The 13,689-nt window shown below is 34.5% G+C and overlaps 1 pseudogene; it reads right to left on the reverse strand.

Moving 5' to 3' along the window:
- The window catches only part of LOC134251113 (P2X purinoceptor 7-like), a 36,672-nt pseudogene extending 33,544 nt beyond the window's left edge, over nt 1-3,128 (reverse strand).
- Nucleotides 3,129-13,689: the final 10,561 nt, after the last annotated feature.

The following is a 13,689-nucleotide window of genomic DNA, read 5'->3' on the forward strand; positions in this document are numbered from 1 at the left end:
TTGATTTAACTATTTATCGCCCAATCTCTTTAGATGTTTCCCAATTCTTATTACAATTAGAAAAGGTGATGTCTTATTACAGATCACAAAGTCAGTTCTGTGTTTGTCTGGAAGACTTCAATGAAGATGCAAAATCTGCAGGGACTATACAAACATTTATGACCAATCAAGGTTTAAAACAAATGGTTGATTTTAATACAACAGAAGGAGGGACAATTCTTGACCATGTGTATTTATCAACATCCTTACATGCAGAAGTGAAAAAAATATCAACATACTACAGTTATCACGATGCCTTGATGGTTACCATCATATCAGACACAGAAAATATTAATTGAATCAATTACTTTTGCTAGTCTTAATTGTTGCAAGATCTGCTCGACATTTTCACATAGCACAGTTAAACTTAACTGGTGACCAGTAGTTTCAAAATATTTGACTTGAAAAGACAACATCCGGATTGGAGAGTATTGAATTGTAAAAACAAGTGTTAAAATCATCAGCAGCAACAATGCATAATGCCTTTGCACTAGTTATAAAGTGTAACATGCTCTGTGGCAATAGACTGTGAACCTACCGATTTATTTTTCAATGAAAGATGAAATAAAACAAAACCCATAGAATCACACAAGAACACACTTTATTTCATATTTCATAGCTATGAACAGAGACTGGTAAGTTACATTATATAGGGTCATTATGATTTGACTCCTTGAATTAAGGCCCACAAGAGCAAAGAGTATTTAATTAATACAATGTAGCTCTTAAACGATCAATATAGAGCTGGTTTCGTAATACCTAACGGATTTTACTGTTTGTGACGTGCTGACGCTATGCTTGTCGAGAACTTTAAGATACTACGTCACCTTCTCGCCACATTAAAGGTGTTAGCCGAGATTGGGTCTCTCCCACGCTAAAGTCTGTCCTTGAAGACACGTGATTCACAAACAGTGAAATTCGTTAGGTATTATGAAATTAGCTCTATTGATATGAATTACCGAAGCTAAAGTGTTCATCTAAACGATTTACAACTATATATCATATGTTAAGAAACTTTGATCAGATGTTATGCCCTGAGGGGTCACAAGAAACAAGAAAGCTAGGTCTAGATGCTTTATATATCTCGAAAAGGGGAAAATATTTTGAAAAGCAGTATTGGCCCTTTGATATTTCAATTAATCATACCCCAAAGCGAAAAGATTTCTCTGAATAGCTGTTGAACAAGTAGTCTTCAAATTACAAGAACTTTCATTTGGTAGCATGAAAAGTGGTTAACATCTTAAATAGGGATCCCCAGAGCTTAAGGTCCAAATTCTTTTATCTATAACCCTTTAATAATCAGTAAATTGCTATAAATTATAGCAGCAAAAGTGTTAATGAAACGATTGACAACTATAATTAATAAATATTTGATCATACAGGGTGTCCGTAAAGAAAGGTAACACTAACAATTTGATAACTTCGCTAAATCTTGAGCTATTTCTACGAAACTGGTGTCATTCAAAAGGTCTCAAACGAAATTTTTTACCATGAGAAATAATTTGAATGTGTTACCTTTCTTTTCAGACACCCTATATGTTCTTAATAAAGGGTCAGATTGGTCACAATGCTAAATTTTTGACGCTTTTTATATCGAAAAGGGAGAATATTCTGATAAGAAATATTGAACAAAAGATGGGTTGAATAATATTTTAAACAATATGCTTCCATTTTATAAAACAGCCCCATTAAGGCCTTTGAGGGTAGGCCTCTAGATATTTCCATTTAACATATCTCTACAACGAAAAGAAGTTTCTTAATAGGTGTTGAGCAAAGTCTTCGTATTTATTAGACCTTTTATTTGATATAGTTATGATATAATTAAGAAAAATAGGCTGACCCCTCAAACTAGTGGTTTAAATGGGCCAAAGGACTTTAACTTTTCGATAATGATTTCTTAATCAAAATAATGAAATCTTATGACGGAAGGCTTTCAAATCTCATTATTTTTTCACAAAAAACATAGTCAAAATCATATCTCATCTTATCGAAAAATCGGACGGAAGACCTACTCGTTGCTCGCAACGAGATCTCATCTAGTTTCTCGGATATTATTTTATGGACTTGGTGATTTCCTTTCTTGTATAGTCAAGTAATATATGACTTACTCATGAATGTGTTCATTTTCCTCTTATTGTCCGTTTTCTTGGATGTATTCGTAGTACATGTAAGATGTTTCCAGAACATATTTATTTAAACAGTTTACGATAAAGCCTTCGTGATCAGTTATGCACGTGAGTGATTGGTCCTCAATTTTACCGTCCACAATATTCGTTTTTTTGCAACATTTGTTTTCTCTAGGTGTCGGCATTGTAACGCAGTTACCACAAGAGCACCTGTTACAAGAAAATACACGTAATACCGTTAACAATTTTTTCATATTAAAAAAAAAATTCATAGTGTGATATTAATTTTAAAGTATTTTTGCATGAAATTGGTAAATGATGAAGATTTTATACCATATATATGCAGGACGGTAGAAATCAGTTGGGGGGGGGGGGGGGGGGGGGGGGGGGGGGGGGGGGGGGGGGGGGGGGGGGGGGGGGGGGGGGGGGGGGGGATAACAAATAATAATGTAATTTGGTGGTGATTGGGGAGGGGGGGGGGGCAAAAATAATTGAAAAAAAGTTGATAGTATTTATTGAGCGGACAATTTTTATTTACAAAAAGAAAAATTCTTGTGCCCCGGTATTTTTTTTTACTACCATGCAATAGAATCTATAAAATATGATAACTGCGTGTATATATTCCAGGGGGTCCCCGTATTTATAAAAAGTTGCGATAAGATCTACAGTAGGTATAATCCTATCATGAGAAGGCATACACTCAATTTTCTTGAAACTTTTTTTAATATGAATTGCTTGAGTAAAATGATTTAATTACCAGTCATTTGATTTCGCTACGTTATGGTCAGCTGTAATATTTTCATCTCCAGTCTCCCCATGCTCATCATCGGACGAAGAGGACGAGGATTCGTTTTCAATTTGTATAACGTTATTTTCTTTGATTGGCTCAAACATGTAAGGTCTTATCTTCACAGAAAGGTCTATCTCTGGTATATCACCATCACTGTCGCTAGAATTTGCCATTTTTACAATAATCGAGAATACTTTATATCGATTTACTATATATCAATATACGTTTTCTGATATTGATTGTCTCTAATGACGTCACGTACAGGGGAAATAACTCTAATGATCATTATTAATTTTAGCGATTTTTAAACAGGTAAACAAAGAAAACAATGAGGTTTTAAAATTTTACAAATATTCTGATTACCTATTTTTAGCTATTATGTACAACACATATCATTTTAAAGTGTATCTATTTCCTTTGAATTTGACCTTTAAAGTCTAACGATATCTTAGGGATTTAACAATTATATTATCGTTAAGATATGAACCTATATGGAACGGAAAAAAACCCGCATAAGAACATGATATGTGAAATACTTTTGACTATGTGGCCGAAAATTAAGAAAATTGGTCAGATGTGTAATTTGGTTACTTTGCACTTAAATCGCTGGTCAAAACTACTCAACAATGAAATGTGTGGCGTCACGTAAGGAAAATAATATAACGCCGAAAACGCGTGCATATTGGTGGAGACAATTTTTTGGTCACATTTTGTAGTGCCAAACGATGCATTAGAATTATAGACATCGTTTTTTTATATTGGCAGTCAATACATGTATAAATTTCTTGCAATCATGGTATGCCTGATGGAAGTTACAATGGGTGTAGTGATTGAATTGCATTAGTGAATAAAAGGCAACAACATGTTGCTTAGCAGTTTGTTTTTTACTTTTTTTGGTTGACAGACAGTAACTTGAAAGGTTTTCAGTCAACCATGTCGGTGACGTTGGCGCGTAACAACTGCACATCAAGGTAGGGCTTTTCATCATGCCACATCGGTTAACGACAAGGCATTATCACTAAAACGGGTACCTGTAAAGTGCGAAACGAAATAGAAACGAAACGAAACGAAATCTGCCGGAACGAAACGAAATCTACCGAAACGAAACGAAACCTACCGAAACGAAACGAAATCAAGACGATACGAAACGAAATCAAAACGAAACCTGCCGAAACGAAACGAAACAAAACTATCATGTTTTTTTTTTCTTAAATCAAGATACATATATATAATTATATATGTGTAACTGCATGTGGACTTCTATTTTTACTTCAAATAAAATTTATATACTTCAAGCACTTGTTAATATAGATTTAATTACCGATAAATTATGCTCCCTTCTCAGTCTAATGATGTATTTACATGTTTGCCAGCTGCAAATATGCACGAGCGTACTATGCATGTATAGTTTCAGTATGTGCATTATTTTCTAATTTTTATATCTTACTCTTATTTTCAGTCCTTATTTATCTAGATACAACATATCTATCAAAATTGATGTGTTACACGTTAAGGCTCGTTTATGAACGGGTCGAAATAAAGTCACTGTACTGTTGTGTTGCGAATGTCTTAAAACTTAGGATAAACTAGAGACTTAGAGTACCATTCCAAGGTGTCTGGTTTTATTATTCAATCAGATTATACATGATTATACTCCAACCGGAATCTTGTGTATCCTTTCAACGTACATACGGTCCTATTTTTATCGAGGTAATTTTCGAGGAAGAAATGAGTGGTTTGCAATAAAGAGGCTCGACCACAGACGTCTAAAACGATTTAACTGACAAGTGAAAAGTCTCTCGAAGCGAAAGATGCCATTTTTAAGTAGGTAAATTATTCAGTAAGATATAAAGAAAATATGACATAGGCATCGGAAGCGGCGGGGGTGGGGGGGGGGTGGATTAGCCCCCATCCCCACTTTCTTGGAAATATATATATTATATAGGCATTGAAAACTGGTGTTTACCTTTTTTGTTGGTTAACCCCCTCCCCTTTCAATTTCCTTCCGACGCCTATGTTGGAGCTTCAAGCGAAACAATTGCCTGTGGTGCTTGAACTATATAAATTTCATATGAAGTAAAAATAGGCAATATAAACATTCTGATAGTTTTGTTTCGTTTCGGCAGGTTTCGTTTTGATTTCGTTTCGTTTCGTCTTGATTTCCTTTCGTTTCGGTAGGTTTCGTTTCGTTTCGGTAGATTTCGTTTCGTTTCGGCAGATTTCGTTTCGTTTCAGTTCGTTTCGTTTCGTTTCGTTTCTATTTCGTTTCGCACTTTACAGGTACCCCACTAAAACCGATATTTACACAACAGACAATCATACTCATTATTTCACCTTAAAATTGACAGAAACTCTCTGCTCTTATGTGGTCCGAGAGCCTGGTAATTTTAACGTCTATTTTACTCTTACACGCGTACGTACGTCGTATGCGTAATTTTTTAGCATGTTCATACAGGGAAAATGTAGCCAGTGTTTGTCGAGACTTTTTTATTACTAACATTCACGTGTACCAAACCAGGTGGATTCTGTAAATTCTATCCCAAATCGAAAATTCGCGGGATTCATTGGGCGGGAGGACTTGTTAACTTTAGATTGTTATAGCTTCTCTCAACCATGAAGAATACCGCCGGAAGGGTTAAATAATAATTCTATGAGAAAGATAAATGCTCTGATGAACTCAGTGCAGAGGATCCGGAGAATCAAGGTTGTTACTGATGCACAAGGGTGATGATGAGAATTTTTATTTTAATTCTCGGGGGGTATCGACATATCACTTTCAATAACTCATGAATTGTCAGTCAAAGTCACACAAGATTTTGGTAACTTGTTGATTAAAGTTGAATTAAAATGTTTGATAACAAATCTGGAAAACATATTCGATATAATACATGTACTTTTAATTTAATTCAAAAGTTTATTATGCGTTTCTTTTTCCTTTCAGTATATTTTGAATGGAAACTTTACTGACTTTTTTACGGTTAAAATTGTTTACATTTAAGAGTTCAGAAGCAATAATGACTTTTACATGTGTATATTTGACATTACCTCTTATTTCATCAGCTGAACATTTGTTGTGATAGTCTTTGTCCTTTTGAGTGTCAAGAACCGTCACTTTCTCTGTAATAATGTGAATATATTACAAAACAATAAAATGCAGCATCTATAACAATATCTTAATTTGTGCTTTTGTGTACATGATTTAAACGTCTTTTGTTTTAATACATGGAGTTTCTAATTGAGGAGGACATCTTCATTAGAAAAAATGGGGCTTTTTTTACGCAACGCAGATTTGTCAAAATGGATGATTTGTGTGCTTAACATCTCTCAAGATGTTTCCATTTATACTGAGGCAGTATCGCATGAGAATGAAGGGTGCAAATTTAGATAAACTATTTTCGAGTAATATCAACTACCCTTATTAACATATACTATAATTGATTTTAGTAAATACTTTTATACTTCACTTCAATATAAGAATTAACCCATTTTCCCTTCTGAAAAATGCCTTGAAAAAATAAAGGAGTGATGTAAAACCACAGACGAAATACTTTAATTAATTGTTGTAAAAGCTTATATTTACTATGTGAAAAAGTGTGTGTAACAAGACTCAATAAAGGTCAAAATGCATAATATAGTCTGCATAAATTAAGATATTTTTTTTCATAATTTTCAAATATTCATAACAATTAAAAAATATAATTACCCTGATTTTTTTTCCATTAAAAAATATGAAATGTTACATTTACATGAATAGCCAAAATAAGCTCTTTTTCGAGGGATGTTTAAAGACATATTAATCAATGACAAAAACAATTGGATTAAAATATTTACGTACGTTGCATTTTCGTCCAGATGTGAAGGTTTAGGAAACTTCCAATCAAAACAATTAAAATAGAAACAACCACACTTGTAATATTTACGATGTAGTTATTTTTACTTGTGTGACTGTAAGAAACCAGAAGTCTCTGTCGAGACTGAAGCTCTACTGGTTTGTACTTATAGCAAAGGAAGAGAAAAGTACTTAAGCAGTTGGAAATTGAAACTTTTCAACAGCAATAAATAGAATAATGATCCTTGATTAAGTCTCTTTATGTTCTTAGTGCAGTCTACTTGCATGCCACATTTATATTATAATCAGACTAAAATTGTATTTGGAGTAGCATTTTGAAAGAATTTCACAGAAATGTCTATTTTTAGTAACCACGGCAACACCGTTCATCGAAATCAAAAACTGATACACAGAATTATGTATCTTATTGTAGTCTACTTGTGTGCCAAGTTATATTGAAATCAGACTAAAACTGTAGAAGGAGTAGCATTTTGAAAGAATTTCACAGAAATTTCTATTTTTAGTAACCACGGCAACACCGTTCATCGAAATCAAAAACCGATACACAGAATTATGTATTTTATTGTAGTCTACTTGTGTGCCAAATTATATTGAAATCAGACTAAAACTGTAGAAGGAGTAGCATTTTGAAAGAATTTCACAGAAATTTCTATTTTTAGTAACCACAGCAACACCGTTCATCATAATCAAAAACCGATACATAGAATTGTGTATCTTAGTGTAGTCTACTTGTGTGCCAAGTTATATTGAAATCAGACTAAAACTGTAGAAGGAGTAGCATTTTGAAAGAATTTCACAGAAATTTCTATTTTTAGTAACCACAGCAACACCGTTCATCGAAATCAAAAACCGATACACAGAATTATGTATCTTAGTGTAGTCTACTTGTGTGCCAAGTTATATTGAAATCAGACCAAAACTGTAGGAGGAGTAGCATTTTGAAAAATTGTTTACAGACAGACAGACGGACAGACAGACAGACAGACGGACGGACGACGGACGCATTACTATCGCATAAGCTCTTCTGGTCTCTGACCAGTAGAGCTAAAAAATGACATACGAAAGTGACAATTTAAATGTAGAACATTTGCAAAGAACTTTATTCGGTAATAACCAAATCAAACTTTGATGGAGATATATTTAATCAAGTTCTTAAACAGGGGAGTATATGCCGACTTCAAAGCACTGAATATTTTTATAAGTAATGACGCCAAATGTACGTAATGACGTCACAAACATGACGTAAATTTCAGTTTTTTATAAATTAAATTAACAGAAAAATGTACTTGTCGCATATCTGCGGTAAATTTCTTTGATCTTTCTGTGGTGATATATCCTATATCACATATGCGATAATACTTTCCACGCCCCTTCATATATCACTACAGGACGCAGAAATCAGGTCATGATTTTATTTCACATTTTTATAACTACAGAAAATTGAAATGAACATATTTAGCTAATTAACTCAATTAAAAAACATGTATTAGAATCAGATGAAAAGATTAATCCATTTTGAAATAATGTACAGTCACACAACAGAAGGTTAATCCATTTTGAAAGTTACGGTACACTTACACATCTAAAGATTAATCCAGTTTGAAAGTTACGGTACAGTTACACAACATAAAACGGCTGTTTTCTGGGGGTATTTGTGCATTTGTGAGATCTTTTCCAAATTCCCGCTCGGTTGTAGATGTAGACATAGTATCTGCTGATTATATTTAAGATAATTTCGTCATAAATTAACACTGTTAGAATTTTTTTAAATAATAAAACAATTTCCGGAAACTATAATAAGAGGGGGAAGTCTCGCTATGAATGGGGGAAGGCTGGCTATAAAGTGAGCCTTCCCCCCGTAAGAACGGCTATATAGTGAAACTTCCGTGGGGGAAGTCTCACTACATAGCCATTCTTCCGGGGGGAAGGCTCACTATATAGCCAGCCTTCCGGGGGGAAGACTAACTATATAGTGAGCCTTTCGGGGGAAGCCTCACTATGGGGGAAGTCTCACTATACGACACCGGTCCTTTCCATTATTAATTGCTCATCAACCCCACTATTATACAAGGAAGTCGCACAGGTCCTCTTTCCAGAATGGTTGGAAAAATTTCCGGATAGGCCCGCCTCTGTACACATTGTCTTGATGAGAGTAGATAATTTATTGATACCGACAACCTGGCTTGAGAAACGGGGAATAATTCCACCAATAGGGCGCCTGAAAATCGATTTGAAATAACTTTAATCGATACAAGTAAATATACCCTTGCAGTAAACTTAATTCACAATGATATTCTAAGGAAAGGAAAACCAAAAAAAAGGGGGGGGTAATCGTAAAATTTGATATGTACATACCTGTAAAACGACCCATCCTCTAACGTCTCCATAAGTTCCAAGTAGGTTTTATAGATGAGAAACAAGGATCTGTCGTCTGAGGCGGAGCTATACGCTTTATACTTTTTGCTTCTATCTTCCTTTGATTTAATCCACCCGAGAAGTTTTTAGACGTTTTGCCTTGAAAGTCAATGTATGTACCCACATTATCTTCTCCAAAACTGAACTGGTATCGTGTGAGGGATCGATGTTCGTCCATTCCTCGAAGTCCGAATAATTTACAGTTATAGTAAAAAACGGTATTTAGCAAAGATTTGAAGTTGCGCCCTCTAATAAGTTCTCCTTTTCCCATAGCAAATTTTCGTCATTAGCCGAAATAGGATCTGCTTGTTTTTTCTTAAGGCCGATTCCTTTCGATGGTATTTCTTTCATCCTTGCATCGAGGGTTTTCCTAAAACGTTTGTCGCTGTTATTTTAAAGTTTAAATCCAAAAGTAAACCTTTGAACTGTTATGCTTTTGCTTTTGGATTTTTAAAGAATTTTCCTATATATTTCTATGTAAAACTTTGGTCGGCCATTGTGCCCCCCCTACTCCCGGGGGTCATGATTTGAACAAACTTGAATCACAACTACCCGAGGATGCTTCCTTATAAATATGATCAATTATGGCTTTGTTATTCTTGAGAAGAAGATTTTTAAGAATTTTCCTATATGTTTCTATGTAAAACTTTGGTCGGCCATCGTGGCCCCGCCCTACCCCCGGGGGTCATGATTTGAACAAATTTGAATCTACACTACCTGAGGATGCTTCCATATAAATATGATCAATTATGGCTGTGTTATTCTTGAGAAGAAGATTTTTAAAGAATTTTCCTATATATTTCTATGTAAAACTTTGGTCGGCCATTGTGGCCCCGCCCTACCCCTGGGGGTCATGATTTGAACAAACTTGAATCTACACTACCTGAGGATGCTTCCATATAAATATGATCAATTATGGCATTGTTATTCTTGAGAAGAAGATTTTTAAAGAATTTTCCTATATATTTCTATGTAAAACTTTGGTCGGCCATTGTGGCCCCGCCCTACCCCCGGGGGTCATGATTTGAACAAACTTGAATCTACACTACATGAAGATGCTTCCATATAAATATGATTAATCATGGCTTAGTCATTCTTGAGAAGAAGATTTTCAAAGAATTTTCCTATATATTTCTATGTAAAACTTTGGTCAGCCATTGTGGCCCCGCCCTATCCTCGGGGGTCATGATTTGAACAAACTTGAAATTACACTACTTGAGGATGTTTCCCCATAAGTTTCATCTTTCCTGGCACAGTGGTTCTTGAGAAGAAGATTTTTAAAACATACCACCAAATTTTCATTAATTCCCAATTATCTCCCCTTGAATGGCGTGGCCCTTCATTTGAACAAACTTGAATCCCCTTCAAATGGTTGAAATTGGCCCAGTAGTTCTTGATAAGAAGTCGAAAATGTGAAAAGTTTACAGACAGACAGACGGACAGACAGAGGGACAGACAGATGGACGCCGGACAAAATGTGATCAGAAAAGCTCACTTGAGTCTTCGGCTCAGGTGAGCTAACAATAACTTAAAAGTATTCATATCCTCGTAAGCATTTTTAAATAACTATATTGTTCTTCCTGTAGAAAATGCAATGAATTAAATGGCATATAAATGTTTGAATATATTTATATGTAATATGAGAGATTATGAACAAATAAACAAATGAGAAACAATATTTAGAGGATTTTAACAAAATGAGATAAGTTCTTTGTTTTTGCAGCCCGGAGGACCGGGGTGCTCTATACATATAAGTTTAAGTGTTGGTGTATGGTGATTGGGGTGGGAGAAGTTATTCAGAATTAAAGGTTTTCTAAATATCGAATTTTACTTCTCGCATAAAAACGCACTCTGCATAGTTCCTGTTTTATATTCTAAAATTGAAAATTAATACATTTTTGAATATAGGTGATACATCTGTCTAACTTCAATTTATATTTCATGCAGCCAACATTTACATGAGGAATTGATCATGTTTAAAATGGTATCGTTTTGGTTTGATTTTTATCCGACTGCAAGTTTTCAAAATACTCGCGACTATCGTCGCCATCAATTAGACGCATGCCGTGTCATACATACCAAAGCGGTTTGATGATCAAGACTCATTTCCATTGCTTACTTTATATATTTCCCGGGCGACAATTGATGGTTACATCAATGTTTACTTGTTTGTTTTGTTTTGTGTGTATGTTATTGTTCCTAAATGTAAAAAATCAGTAAAACACCATCAGTAGTATTGTCAGTTCGCGCTTAGTGTTTTGAACATAGTTTAACAAAAACAAGAGGCCCAGGAGCCATAGCGCTCACCTGAGCACATCGGCTAGGAAAAAGCACATATCAGATCAGAACTGAAAGTTTACTGAGGGGGGGGGGGGGCTTGAATTTTAACCCCCCAGGGGATCATGATTTGAAGGAAGTAGAATCTACACTATCTGAGGATGATTCCATATAAATATTACTAATCATGGCTTTGAAGTACTTGAAAAGAAGATTTTTAAAGGTTTCCCTATATATTCCAATGTAAAACTTCGGTCGGCCATTTTGGCCCCACCCTAGCCCCGGGGGTCATAATTTGAACAAACTTGAATCTAAACTACCTGAGGAAAATTTCACATGAGTTTCATCTTTTCTGCTTCAATGGTTCTTGAGAAGAAGATTTTTAAAGATTTTTCCAATATATTCCTATGTAAAACTTTGATGGGCCATTTTCGCCCAACCCTACCCCCGGGGGTCATGATTTGAACAAACTTGAATCTACACTACCTGAGGATGATTCCACATGAGTTTCATCTTTCCTGGCCCAGTGGTTCTTGAGAAGAAGATTTTTAAAGATTTTCCCTATATACGAGGGTCATTCAAAAAATACGTAGACAGTGCTTCTCATCGTCATATGATTACTACAAGATTATAGATCAACACATTTTCGTAAACATAAACATTTATTTTGTCGAAGTGTGAAGTTTCATTCCATTTGATTAAATAGAACTCATGTTAGCCAAAATTTAAAGCAACATGTTTTATTACCACGGAGCACGGTTAACCAACATTGAACATTGTAACGTCAAAAAACAACGTTGAGAAAGTTTGTCAAAATTATACTCTTATTTTTTTAATTTCAAACACGGTTTGTAGCGTCTTCTCCATTAAAAAACATATCCATAACACTTAACACTTAGTTTGCTAAAAATTGTACAAATATAGCTTGAATTATAATGTCATTGTTTTCAAATTTTTTAATTTACCATGTAACTCTATTAATTCTGCAATAGTGAAGCACGCATCACGTTCAATGACGTTCCTAACTCTTTGACAATATTTTTAACCTTAACCTGTTTCTTTGCAGACAATCCATCGTCCGATTCAAACTTGCTACCACTCAAAAATTGTATTTTCTAAATACAATTACACAGATTATTGTTCATACAGATCCTGGTTTATACACATTTTTTAAGCTTCTAGAAGAAGTTTCCCGGATGTAAAATGAAATTCATTGCTATTTGCTGCTCCGTGACGTCCTCCAACGTCATGGTTTTTTGCCTTTTTTAATCAAGTCCATATGTATTTAAAAACTGATATCTTTTAAATGGAGCGACATATTACATAACCTTTTTTAATTTTAATTAATACAGCAATACTTTATTTAAACATGTAAATTTTATTTCGTTTCAGCTCCATTTATTAGAGGTATGGCTGTAAATACTATACGTGAAAATTAGTAAATTACTCAATTTTGACGGTGCTCCGTGACGCTATTTTTGCTGTTCTAAATCCTTGGTAATTTTAATAAATATGAAGATACATTTCATTTTTTTACTAAAATTATTTGAATCTGTTGTTAAAAAATATTTGTGTCAAATTTGGATATAATGTGACGTTAAATAAAAAAGTTAGGACAAAAGTCTACGAACTTTTTGAATGACCCTCGTACTCCTATGTAAAACTTTGATCGGCCATTTTGGCCCCACCATACCCCCGGGGGTCATGATTTGAACAAATTTGAATCTACACTACCTGAGGATGATTCCACATGAGTTTCATCTTTCTTGGCCCAGTGGTTCTTAAGAAGAAGATTTTTTTAAAAATGCCATTAATTTTTCTCTAATTCATAATTATCTCCCCTTGGAAAAGGGGGTGGCCCTTCATTTGAACAAACTTGAATCCCCTTTACCCAAGGATACTTTGTAGCAAGATTGGTTGAAATTGGCCCAGTGGTTCTTGAGAAGAAGATGAAACGCGGGTATGTTAAGGAAGCATATAAGTCATTTTTCGGGAAATTTAGTATTTTGAAAGAAAATTAAGTTTGATAATTTAATAAAACCGCTGAGAAATGTAAACTTTTATTATTTATTGCATAAAGATAAAAGAGTGTCCAACGCAACGACGTGCACCACCACCACAGCATCACGTGACTTCTATTAATAGCGAAATTTTCCTTAATAAAAAAGCTAACACAACAACAATACTCCGGA

The sequence above is a fragment of the Saccostrea cucullata genome, unplaced genomic scaffold, assembly GCF_032062105.1.
Source record: "Saccostrea cucullata isolate Sc308-1 unplaced genomic scaffold, CSIRO_AGI_Scuc_v1 ctg1778, whole genome shotgun sequence".
Taxonomy (NCBI): Eukaryota; Metazoa; Mollusca; class Bivalvia; order Ostreida; family Ostreidae; genus Saccostrea; species Saccostrea cuccullata.